We start from the raw sequence: 12,798 nt of genomic DNA on the forward strand, positions 1-12,798 counted from the left end.
AGGGGGCATAGATAATAACATTTGTCCTAGTTTTCATGGTTCTCATGAGGATCAGATGTGATAATAGAGTGAAAAAGCCTTAAAACCTTAATTGCCATAGAGTGGAAAATTCTATTAATAATAACAAGAGTCAATAATGACAACAATTCTGGTGGAAAAAAAGTCAGGTCTCCTTGGCAGCAGGGAAATGAAGCATATACTTCTGACCCATGGGCATGTGGAGAATCCAGCTCTGTTTTTGAAATATAGGGCACCAGGAGAACACATGGACTGACTTTGAACATAATTCCAAAGTGGTAAACCAAAAGTCTGCCATTTTGAAAGAGACAAAAACATTGGGGATTTCAAGTACATAAAGTATAAAACCTGAAAGACAGACTGTTTTCAGGAAGCAGCAGGTCAAGTATTGTAACCTGTTCCAGGCTTGCTAACGATTGCAAGACGATGTCATGAATTGTGCAGATGACAAGTGCCCAGGGCACCATGGCACTTTCCCAACTTTGCTAACTGGGACTGACCTCCTTCGGTTTACCCTTCCCATGGACCATGCTCTTTAAGGCAGAATAATTTGCCTTTAGGAAGGTTAAATTGTACATGTTCTGATTCTATATTTCTTTCCCCCTCATTACTATCAGGCAGCCAGGCTTTCTAATTATGGCCTCAAAGATTTGATCAGAACCAAACAGAAGCAGTGAAATGTTAACAGGTCTTTCTGTCTTTTATTTAAAACTAGATCTCTAGAAAAAAACCAGGGGAAAAGAGGTGACAAGAGCATTTGGGGAGCTCTGAGACTCTGGGATTGATTCTCAAAGTCTGGGTAAAGGAAAGCAGTCTGAGAGTCTAGCAAGAAGTAGGTGTTATGCCCTGCAATCTTGCTGCATCCTAGAAGAAAAGACGCCAAAGGGAGTCTGGTGCATTTAGAGAGATAGGATTCCAGGCATCAGGGTTCTCATCTTCTCCAAACACAAAGATGTTCAGGGTTCTCATCTTCTCCAAACACAAAGATGTTCATGTGAAGCAGCAGTTGCCCAACCTGAGTGGAACATGAACTTGGAAAAGAGATGTCTTCATGGTAGGTGGTATGGACCCAATATCTTGTAACCAAAGAGCTCCGCATAGCCTTGGGCTATGTAAGATCTAAGAACTTTGCTTAGGACAGGGTGAAGAGACTCAAAAATAACTGAGATATAATTTTTCAAATCATTCTAATAAGTTGGGAATTTGGAGTTTGAATTCAGTTAGTTTAAAGAAAAAAATGCTCCATGTAATAATGTTTGCACTTGTACCTTTGTGTACTGAAAATTAGATCTCATTATATTGTCCTCTGAAATTTTTTTTTTTTTTGAGAAAAGGGCTCTATTGCCCAGCCTGGGCTTCATTGCCCAGGCTGGAGTGCAGTGGCATGATTTTGGCTCTCTGTAGCCTCAACCTCTCAGGTTTAATCCTCCCACTTCAGCCTCCTGAGTAGATGGGACCACAAGCACGTGGCTAGCTAATTTTGTTTATTTTTTGTAGAGATGACGTCTCACTATGTTCCCCAGTCTGATCTCCAACTCCTGGGCTCAAGGAGTCTTCCCAACTCAGCCTTCTAAAGTGCTGGGATTATAGGTCTGAGCCACCACCACACCCAGCCTGACCTCTGACTTCTTTTAAAGTCTTGACCCTGCTTGAGTATTTTACTCAATCTTATGTTCCTTGAAGTGTGATCCATTAAAACATTGTCCTTACCCTTCCCTTTACTTCCATCAGAATGTAGCTGTCTCAGTTTGGCAGATTCCGGTATGAAGACAGCTGCTTAAGGAGAACTTTTTTTTTTCTCAAAAAAGTCTATTCTCCACTCCCACCTTTCCAATGATGTGAGAATGAATGAACATGAGGTTGAATTTGCTCAAATGCTTTAATCCCTATTTCCACAGATTTCTATGTAGGAATTTCACTGTTTTTCAGGACTCAGCTCAGGCATTCCCTTCCCAGTCTTCCTTTATTTCCTAATACTAAGTTAGGAGATCCTTGTTTGCTGTTCTGTGGAATCTTGTGCCTGGACCTATCATGACTCTCCTTTTTTTTTTTTTTTTGTTTTTTACTATTGTGAGGGTAGCACCAATGAGATGGTACTAGACCATTCATGAGAAACCTGCTCGTATGATCCAGTCACCTCCCACCAGGCTCCACTGCCAATATTGGTAATTACATTTCATTTTGTTGTTGTTGTTGATTATGTATGTGTACATTTTTTCGCTGGCTTTTTTTTTTTTTTTTTTTAATGGATTGGAGGTTTCAGGGGGACGGGAGAATCACAAGGAATCAGGTGTTCAGAGGAATGTATTGAGTAGAGGTGAGGAACTAGGATGTTGAAAAGTAAAAAAAGAGAGAAGGAGAGGAAGAAAAAGTGGGAGAGAGAACAGGAATATTGCTTCATTCTAAAAATGGTTATTAATAATGGCCGATCAAAATTTTGTGTATTTAAAATAGAGAACTCTATAATTATTTATTGAGTTTACTTGTTCCGGATCTGAGTTGAAGTCCTGGATATCCTTATTAATTTTCTGTCTCGTTGAGTCTAAATCTCGTTATGGGTCTTAAGTATCTGGGTATTAAGATCTCTTATTGTTGCATTGATCCTTTTACCACTGTATCTTTGTTGCTTTGAAATCTATTTTATCAAATGTGAGAATTGCAACTCCTGCTTTTTGTTTATTTATTTATTTTTGCTCTCCATTTGGTTGGTAAATTTTTCTCCAACCCTTTGTTTTGAGTCTTTGTGTATCTTTGGATATACCATTAGGTTTTGGCTGTATCTTTTGATTGGGGGATTTAGTCAATTTAAACTTAGGGTTACTGCCATTTGATGTTAACTGGCTATTTTATCCATTCGTTGATGTAAATTCTTCTTTATGTTGATGCTCTTTACTTTTTGGTATATTTTTAGAAAGGCTCATACTGGTTGTTCCTTTCTATGTATAATGCTTCTTTCAGAAGTTCTTGTAAAGCAGGCCTGGTGGTAATAAAATCTCTGAGTACTTTCTTGTTCATAAAAGATTTTATTTTTCCTTCAATTGTGAAGCTTAGTTTGGCAGGATATGAGATTCTAGGCTGAAAGTTCTGTTCTTTAAGTATGTTGACTATTGGCCCCCACTCTCTTCTTGCTTGTAGGGTTTCTGCTGAGAGATCTGCTGTAAGTCTAATAGGCTTCCCTTTATGGGTAACCTGGCCTTTCTCTCTGGCTGCCCGTAGTATTTTCTCCTTCATTTCAATCCTGGTGAATCTAACAATTATGTGCCTTGGGGTTGCTCTTCTTGAGGAATATCTTTGTGGTGTTCTCTGTATTACCTGGGGTTGAATAGTGTCCTGCTTTGCTAGATTGGGAAAATTTTCCTGGATAATATCCTGAAGAGTATTTTCCAGTTTGGATTCATTCTCTCCATCACATTCAGGTACACCAATCAAATGTAGATTGGGTCTTTTCACATAGTCCCATATTTCTTGGAGACTTTGCTCATTCCTTTTCATCCTTTTTTCTCTATTCTTGTCTTGTTGTTTTATTTCATTAAGTTGGTCTTCGACCTCTGATATCCTTTCTTCTGCTTGATCCATTCTGCTATTTAAACTTGTGCATATTTCACTAAGTTCTCGTGCTGTATTTTTCAACTCCATTAGTTCATTTATATTCCTCTCTGTATTGTCTATTCTTTTCAGCATTCTGTCAAACCTTTTTTCAAAGTTCTTAGTTTCTGTACATTGGGTTAGAACAAGTTTTTTTAATTCCCAGAAGTGTCTTATCATCCACCTTCTGAAGCCTACTTCAGATAATGGAGCACAGTCCATGACTCTTACCATCATATGCAATTGCCTGTTTGTTTCTCAACTTCTCTGTCTTCCCACAGAATTGTGTGCATCCTAGGGGCAGGGGCTGTGTCTTAAATCTAAAACCTCTAGGTAATGTTTTATGAAAAAATAAATATAACATTGCAAATGCGGACACTTCTAGAGATTATTGACTCATGGATTGGAGTTGTGAGAAAAAGATTCTTCACCAGATGGATCTAGAAAAGAATTTCTGTCACAAATAGCCTCTCAATTTGGGGAAATGGTACTTATCTTTTTGCCTAACTTGAAAACCAAAGAGATATTTGAGAAAAAAAACAGATGCCAAACTTAGTAAATGTTAAAATTAAAAAAAAGATAAAATAGTAAGAGGAGGAGAAATATGTACAATATTATTCCCATAACTTTAAATTGACTTTCCTTAAACATAAACACAAAATTACAACTTAAAACTCCAAAGTAGTTAATAAAATTATTCGTAGTACTTCATCTGTCATGTCACCAATCAAATATAATTAATCTAAAAACTGTTAAAAATTACCTAAGTGAAAAGATCATTTTTTTTTCTGGTGTGAAGTTCAGATTTTCAATGAAATTAAATATAGAAAAAACAAAATCTGGGAATTTAATTTTTAATACCAATTTAATACTTATCTAGAGCATAATTTTTCATTGCTTATTTTAATGGAATTTTTAGTTCTTATTATATTATGGATGTTTCAATGTCTTTGTATTAGCATTCACGTGCTACATGGATACTTTTCCTTTTCAACACTAGTGAACTATAAAAGGAAACCTTATGCTCTTCAGCAACTGATTATAACACCACATTTGCTGCTATTGTTAAAATTGTTCATTTTCACAGCATTATTTAAAAAAAAAATGTGATCCAGGTTAAAACCTGACTTACAAAGTCACAACTCACAAGTAAATTTTAAACAATCTTGAAGAATCTATTTGTTTGTTTATAACATGCAATTTTATGAATCAAATATAGACGTGATAATTTTAGATGCCTTTTACAGTTGCATCACCAACAAATGGTTTGTTTAAAAATATGGTTGTAATTTTAAAAGGACATGTGCTACCATAATATTTTAACACTCCTTTCCTTGTGAGCTAGAGGGGAACAAAAAAAAAGCAGTTCTTTTTTTTTTCTCCCCCAGAAAAACGAACATCCACTATTTCCACCTTTTTGTTTGAGAACCTTAACTATTGCCTAGACCAATGGTTTTCAGTGTTTCTTAAGGTAATCTAAACATTTTTCAAATTATGTTTTTGCAGAACCATAACCCATGTAAAACATGAAAGAAGAGCTGCTCAAGTTGAGGCAAAGGATTTGAAGCCCTGAAAGAATAGCTGCCTCTGTCTGGTTATCCCCGTCCTCCTCCTGTGGCCTCTGGAAAGAGTAAACCTGGAGCCCCCTTGCTCCACCCCAGTCGTGGTTTGCACCAATTGTTCTGGCATAATTATAAATGGTTTCCCTTTTCAACTTAAGTATCTGCATGGCCATCCTGCCTCTGAAGCACTGCCACATAACCAAAGAGCTTACAGACGCAGATGAAAAAAACTAGTCTAGAGCCAATCTGGAGGTCAGGTGACTCCTTTCCTCCACATTAGGCAGTAGCTACAAGTTCTGCCAGCAGAACCAATTCAACCAGGCTTACATTCTAGGTGATTTGGGTAGCCCAAATAGAGTTTGTATAAAACAAAAATCCATTTCTTTCCCTACCAATGTACTCTTGTATTCAGTGTTTCTGTTAATCCTACTAACTCCCTAGTCATTGAAGCCAAAACTGTAGTTAATTTTTACTTCTCTTACCTCTTTATGCCAAAAATGCATTTAGTTTTCAGCCTATATCAATTCTATCCCAGTGTCTCTCCTATGTGCTTTTTAACCGCCATTGTCACTATGATTTCTCTAATGAAAGTCCATGTTTGTTCACACATTGATGGGCCAAGGCAAAATCCCATGCCACCTTTCAATTCCTATTTTAAACATCTTTCCATCAATTTCCCTTTCAGATATTTGCCATCATCCCCACAAGCTTTTCCCAATTTCTCTCTGCTTGAAGGAACCTCTTTGTCTTGTGAACATCATTAGAACTTCATCCTTGCCTCACTCATGGCTCATGCAACTTTTCACTTTCAATTATAAGTATTTACTTGTTTTGTTACCTCTATTAGCTTCTAGGTTCTTTAAAGGCAAATTGCATAATTAACTTTGGTGTTTTTAATAACACCATGTACTTTGGAGCTTTATGAATGTGTATTAAATAAATAAATAATTACATGATGAACAAATAAATACAAAAATATAAATTGCTTTAATGTGTTCATTGCTTCAGCCTTTACCATCTGGCAAAAATGATGATACACTATTCACTATCTTCTGCATTCCAAGCAGAAAACTCTACTTCATTTGTCCTGAGCACAAGCCACCTTCTATGATCCTTTTCACAAGTGACCTACATACAGCACTTTCCCCTTACCTTCTGCTACTTTTATATGCCCTCCAGGTTTTCAAAATTCAACTCACAATTAAGTTTCTCTTCACCACTAGCCTAATTAGCTAGCCCTGCTGAGCAACATCGTTATGCTGTATCATTTAACCATCCCTATTCCCTAGTACGACCAACTTTAAATCATGCAAATAACAGAAAGAACAGGTAACACTAATTCATAGTTGTCTATACAATGCATTACTCTCAGACCTCTCTAGTAGTTCACAATTTTTTAGTATTTATTATGTACCAGGAACTGTTCTGAGAGTGTTACCTGTAATGACTCATTAATTTTCACAGAGTCATTGTAAAACAGGTCATATCCTTCTGTTAAAAATTAGGAACTGAGGTCAAGTAAGCACAGACAAGTAAGAAGAACTGGACTTCAAATACAGGTAGTAATAATACAGGTAGTATTAATACAGGTAGTATTAATGTGGTATTAGCTTTCATGCTTATCACTAGTACATATTTCTGCTTGTCAGAGCCTTGAACATGCTGTGTCTGATGTCCTGAGGTTAATCAGACAGTGTAGTAAAAAGCCTTTAAAGTTAGGCAAACTGGAGTTCAAAGTCTACACCTGCTATCCCATCGCTCTGAGACCTGAAACAAGATACAAGATATGTAACCAAACTCTGTTTTCTTATTTCTAATACTGGGAATATTCTAGTGCTATGAAAATTGAATGAGTCATGTTTCATCAAAAGTATCCACCAAAAGACAATATATGATGTGTGTTTAATACACAAAGTAAATCAGAGTGGAAATTTGTAATATGAGGATGACTCAAACAGAACCAAGGTACCAATCGTATTGTCTTCACGCTTGCCATAGGTCCTCAGCCTGCAACAAAGGGAGGCTACATGGCATGATAGGTGAGTTCCTGGGCTCTGGAGTCAGTCTTTCTGGGTCTAATTCCTAGATCTACAAAATACAAGTTGTATGAAGTTGAGCATATTTCCTAACCTCATTAAGCCTCAATGTCTTCAACTGTTAAATAAGAAAAATAATAGCACCTATGCCATAAGGCCATTGTGAGGATTCCATGAGTTAAAATCATAAATAAGGAATAGTGCATAGCAAACTGTGATTACTAACTAACTAGAACTTTTTAACAGTTCAGTTCAAATTGCTAAAATAGCTCCTGAGTATATATACACACACACACACACACACACACACACACACACATATGTATATATATACATTTATTTATTTTAGAGGCAAGATCTTGCTCTGTTGCTCAGGCTGCACTGCAATGGCATGATTTCAGCTCACTTCAGCCTCTAGCTGTTTGGCTCAATCAAAGCTCCCACCTCAGCCCCCTGAGTAGCCGGGACTACAGGTGTGTCCACCATGCCCAGCTAATTTAGAAAAAACATTTTTTGTAGAGACATGTTCTCTCTTTGTTGTCCAGGCTGGTCTTAAACTTCTGGGCTCAAGTGATCTTCCCATCCTGGCCTTCCAAAGTACTGGGATAACAGGTGTGAGGCACTTCACGAGGGTGGTAAGCAGAATTCCAGAAGACTTCCATGCTCTTAGTCTCCTATTGTTACTCCTGTGATTATGTTACCTTACGTGGCAAAAGGGATTTGGCAGGTGTAATTAGTAAAGATTATCTAAGTGGGATAATCTAATTTCACGAGCCCTTTAAAGCACAGTTTTCTTAGGCTGGTAGTAGAATATAAAGTCAAAAAAATTGGAAGCACAAGAACTCATTGCTCTATTGTTGCCCTGGAAGTTGGAGGGAGCTGTAAGAGAGGAAATGTGGGTGCCTTCTAGAAGAAGGTAAACCTCAGCTGACAGCCAGGAAGGAAACAGAACCTTAGTTGTACAGCTGCAAGAACTTGAAGTCTGCCATCATCCTAAACAAAATTGGAAACAGATTCTTCGCCCAAGCCTCTAGACAAAAGTCCAAACCAACTGACAGATAAAGGTCAAGCTAAACTTGACTTCCTCTTCGTACGACCTTGAGCAGAGAATCCAGGCACCCTGTGCTGAATTGTCTTACAAAACTGTGTGATGTTAATGGGTGTTGTTTTAAACTATTAAGTTATTTCTATTACTGTGTAGAAATAGGAAACTAATAAAATCATTTGTCTAACGATTGTTCATTATGTCAATGGATTCTAATTATTTTAACCTGCTGTACAGGACCTTCTGAGGTCTTACTCCAATCTAATCTTTTGGACTGTATTGCACTTTCATTAGTTGCTTCCAAGTAAAAATCACTCTCATTAAGAGACAATTAACTGATTCTACACTGCCTTTCATTTTCCAACTTCCTGCTCTTATTCTGTTCTCAGTCACCAAGGCATACCTCCTCTCTACTTCTCAATTCCTTTGTGCCTTCCATTTAGCATGTTTCCATGTGTCTTAAATCCTCATGCAGAGGGAAAGGCAGACTCCATGCTTTAACATTTTCCATTTCAGGTCCTTTTACAATAGGTTTCCTGACTCCTGATGGTGAGAATTTTTGATAATGAAAATACTGATTAGCATAATGATAAGAAGGATCTCACTGAAATGACAATAACAGCAACAGCACAACACAGCATTGCTATAAACACCTAGAATGTTCCAAGCTCTGTGTTAAATATTTACATGCTTTCTTTTACTCCCTTTCATCAATCTAATTAGAAAACTTTAAATAACACCAGTGTGTATATTCAGAAAGATGGTTTAAATGACTTGCCTCAAATTATATAGGAAGCAAAGAATATGCACTAATATATTTGACTCAAAAGCTCCTACTTTTATCTGGATTTTAGTCTGATGTTGTTTCAAATGCTGGGAGATATTGAGGAATTTAGGATTCTGAACTCATATAGTGCCTTGGAAAATGACATTGTTTTCAGTTGAAAATTTAATCAACATTTATTTAAAATCTACTTGTGCCAGGCACTGTGTAAGGCACCAGAAACATAAAGAAGAATGAATAAGCTGAAGTATCTTTAGGGGTTCATTGTCAAGGTAGGAATTCTTCAGAAGGGAATCCCTTAAAGGGAAGAGTAAGACTGTCAAAGGGAAGGGGTGTTCTGTTAAGAGGAGACAGAGTACACATTCTATAGAAGGCTTGAAACAGCCTGATGAGCTTGGGAAACAATGGGTATTATTTTAGGGTGAAGATGCAGAAATCTAAGCAGTGAAAGGGGTGAGAGGTTGGAGAGGCAAAGTGGTCATACTTAGAGGGCAGAGTGCATCATACTCAACAAGCATATGCAGCACAGAGGCAGGTGATTAGACTTAAAATGATTAGTAATATTAATAAGAATAGATAGCATTCATTGCATTGTCACTTCCTGGCACAGAGGCAAGAGCTTTACAAATATATTTCCTAATCTTTCTAATTATCTTATAAGGCAATATTTTAAGCCTATATTATAAATGAGAAAAGTAAAGTTTTGAGAAATTAATCTATTTGTCCCATAGAATTCCAACCCAGATTTACCTGAAACCAAAGCTCATGTTCTTAACTACTACATTTGACGAGGTCCCAGTGGTAAAGTGGAAATTGTAGGTTAGGCTATATTTTAAAATTAGAAGGACTCATTAGAAAATTGAATAGTTTTGTTACTTATATGTTATATAGTAATTATAAAAACATGTTCACTCACCTAAAGCTTTATGTCCCCATGACATTACAGCAGTGCATGAGAGAGAATTTGTTTTTCATTTGGATTTAGACAAGATGAATTTGAAATTCCTGCTTTTTAGAATTTTTTGTTTTCTTGAATCACTTAAAGATACCCTTAAAAATGGTCTTTCAGGTGATCGATCTTAAAACCTTGTTGGCACGTCTGCATATCCCGAGTCTTAAATATGCATATTTCTGTGAAGTCCTCAGATATTCAGAAATATGGTTTAAATGACTTGCCTCAATTTATATAGGAAGCAAAGAATATGCACTAATATATTTGACTTTAAATGACTTGCCTCAAATATGCACATTTCTATGAAGGGTATGAAAGACATACCCTTCTCCCATAGCTTTATGAGTTCTGAGGAAAATGATAACATAAACATTGAGTTTAACATTTACTCTTTCCAATAAGTTGAGAATAAAGTGTTCCTACCTCATTCAAAATATTCCATATTCCAGATGTCACGGGTTTCTTTCCCTTACCAGATTAGGGAAATGAGATCACATCTCAAATATTATTGGGCTGAAAGGAACACAGCTAGAGGCTTCATTAAGAGGTAATGCTTACCTATAGTGAGCTTGCCATCTAGATGGAAAAAATGCCACATATTATCATAAAAAATAAAACCAAAACATTATTACATGATCAATAAAAAATTAAATAATTAGTGCTATCAGAATTGAGAGGAAGAAGAGACTTGGCAGTAATTCATAAAACAGAAGGAGCAGCATATGATTTGAATCTTCAAAGAGGGATCGGATTTTAATGATTTCTGTTGAAAAGAGGAAAGAGAACATTAAAAGGAAAATGATTAAGCATCAGCAATGGCAGAAAGTTAGGACACAGTTAATTTTTTTCTAGATAAAAGTGGAAGACCAGCTATCTGGACAAGAAAGTCTAGAAAAGTAGATGTTACTATTTGGGCAATCACCTATGCGTTTGAAACTCTAATGAAAGCTATGAACTCACTTCAGAAAATGATACAAATGCAAATACACCAAATTATCCTATTGTACAAACACAACTACTGTCAGCCTGTGGGTACACATTGCTTAGACCTTCATGTCTAGTTATGGATATATAGGTGCATTTCTATAAATCCATCTGTTAGGTTTATGTGTTTACATTTATGTGTATCTGTGTAGGTATCTCCTCCTCCCCACAATGGCTGATCATTTACAGCAGCAGATTCAAGTGCAGAGACTGATGACATTCCTTTGGAAACCCAAGATGCTGTTATATTCAGAATTATTTTATTAGACTAGGTGTTTGTTCCTTTGAATATCTGAATATCCTTTCAAAATAAAAACAGCTTTTTTTCTTAATTATGTCTAAGTAAAACTACATACTCATAGTAAAAAATTTGAACAGGACATAAAAATCTAAGAGGAATGTGAAAAATCAGGTAAAAGTCCAACAAGAGTGGAGGGACTGCTAAGCAGCTCAATAACAGAATTAATACATTCATCTAATTTAGTAGTGCTATGTGAGCTAAATTGGAAAAGAAAAAGCCTAGAAACCAGGAAATCGGTTAGACAACCATGTAATCATCTGACAAATAACCAGGGCCAAGAGGAAAACTCACCAGCAGTGACAGTCAGAGCCAAGTTGTGTTGAGCACCTAATTTGTGCAAAGCAGACACTCTCTGAAGAAAATAAAAAAGGCATGACCTGTGTGCTTTAGGAGCTCAGTGTGGTGAAAGAGACCAGTTCTGGTATAACTGAGGTTCACAAAACATGGCCAGAGAACTTGTGTGAATAAGACGAATCCCTAGTACATGTTCTTTTCCACCTTCATGCTGTGTCGAGAGACATTTCAAATCCTCATTTTAGATTTAGGGTTAGGGGACACTTGGTGGGCAGAAGAGAATCACTATATCAAGCCTATTGGTGTACCAATGTTTATAAAACCTTTAAGTCAACATAAATCATTTCATTTTGAAATGCAAAGAGAGACAAAGGTTTGTACAAAAAGAAAGGTTCCAGAGGTATAGGTGCCTGAGGGTGGATGTAGTCTCTTTTAAAGGCAAAGCTTCATAAAACATTTATCTCTTGGTGGCTGTCTGGCCAGAAAGGTCAGGCTGGGGTAACATTTGCTAATGATTATCTAAGTACAAATTGTGTTGGAATGTGTCTAAAGCTAATTTTCAAAGCAGGAGTAAAATATGAGATTTATTGAGAAGACAACAGTTATTTGAAAACAAAAGGAAAAAATAATGAGTGAGAGAGAAATATACAATTCTATAAGTAATTGGGTTTTCCCTCCAATATTTTAGTTTCTGATTATCTGGACTATTGTCCAATGAATTAACTTCTTTAGATGAACAAGCAACATAAAATAGTGCATTTACTTTATTGTCTATGCATTTGTCTGATAAAAATTAACAATAATGACATGTCAAATGTCGGACAGTTAGAAATGAAAAGTTAAATTAATAGTATTACTGTAACTTCATTTGGTGTTTTATTTTAATGTACTCTTCAAACAAATTTTGACACTATAAGGAGGGAATATGGAAAACAAAACTTTGAGAATGCACACATGTTCAATCATTTCATACTAAAATCTGTGTCTTATTCTTCCACAGCTCTCACTTTCTAATGTTGTTATTCTAATAATACATAATAGAAATAAATCTTACAAGATATGCAAATAAGTATTAATATATGACTTATGGAAACTTATACAGATTTTATATTGAACTGGCACTGCATATTCCCCATTTTAGTTTCACTAACACTAGCTAAGTCTTTTTAATAATCTAAACACAACTTTTAAGCTGGGAGGGGCTGCAATTCACTTTTTGATTCCATTCCAAAGTTCC

Source organism: Callithrix jacchus, chromosome 9, assembly GCF_049354715.1.
Source record: "Callithrix jacchus isolate 240 chromosome 9, calJac240_pri, whole genome shotgun sequence".
Lineage (NCBI taxonomy): Eukaryota > Metazoa > Chordata > Mammalia > Primates > Cebidae > Callithrix > Callithrix jacchus.